This window comes from Carlito syrichta, unplaced genomic scaffold, assembly GCF_000164805.1.
Source record: "Carlito syrichta isolate Samal-C Ts95f unplaced genomic scaffold, Tarsius_syrichta-2.0.1 Scaffold315475, whole genome shotgun sequence".
Lineage (NCBI taxonomy): Eukaryota > Metazoa > Chordata > Mammalia > Primates > Tarsiidae > Carlito > Carlito syrichta.
In genome coordinates this window covers 9450-10594 of record NW_007259571.1, presented here as the reverse complement: position 1 = coordinate 10594, position 1145 = coordinate 9450, and positions in this window count along the sequence as shown.

Genomic DNA, 1145 nt, shown 5'->3' with positions numbered 1-1145 from the left:
AATACTATATGAACAGGAGAGGTGAGAGTGGGCATCCTTGTCTTGTTCCAGTTTCAGGGGGAACGGTTCCCGTTTTGTCTGTTTAGGAGTATGCTGGCTATGGGTTTCACATTACCAGACTTCAAACTTTACTATAAAGCTACAATCATCAAAACAGCTTGGTATTGGTATAGGAATGGGCATATAGACCAATGGAATAGAATTGAGATTCCAGAAGCAAAACCTCAATTTCTTAACCAACTCATCTTCAACAAAGCCTCCACCACCTACCACTGGGGAGAGGAGAACCTATTCAGTAAATGGTGCTGAAAAAACTGGCTGACCACATGCAGAAGATTGAAACAGGACCCCTATCAATCCCCATGCACAAAAATTAACTCTAAATGGATCAGAGACCTAAATGTAAAACCTCAATCCATAAGACCCTTAGAAAATGAAGGACATACCCTCATGGAAATTGGAACTGGCATCCAATTCCTGAACAAAACCTGACACCCACAGGCCATAAGAAATAAGATAGACAAGTGGGACCTCATTAAATTGACAAGCTTCTGCAAAACCAAAGAAAGCATCAAGAGAGCAGGGAGACAGCCTACAGACTGGGAAAAAGTATTTGCCAACTCCAGGTCTGACAAAGGCTTAACATCTTGGATCTACAAGGAACTCAAATGTGCTGAAAAGAAAAAAACAAACAACCCCATTATAAAATGGGCAAAAGATATGAACAGACACTTCTCAAAGGAAGACATCCGAGCAGCCAACAGACACATGAAGAAATGTTCAACATCACTAATCATCAGGGAGATGCAAATCAAAACCACACTGAGATACCACCTAACTCCAGTCAGAATGGCAATTATCAATAACTCAAAAAATAACAGTTGCTGGAGAGGGTGTGGTGAAAAGGGATAACAGTTGCTGGAGAGGGTGTGGTGAAAAGGAAACACTTCTAAACTGTTGGTGAGAGTGTAAACTAGTGCAACCTCTGTGGAAAGCAGTGTGGCGATTGCTAAAAGCTCTAAATATCAACCTCCCATATGACCTTGCAATCCCCCTACTAGGAATATAACCTGAAGAACTCAAATCACTCTATAAAAAAGATACCTGCACACGTATGTTTATCGCAGCATTGTTCACAATAGCAA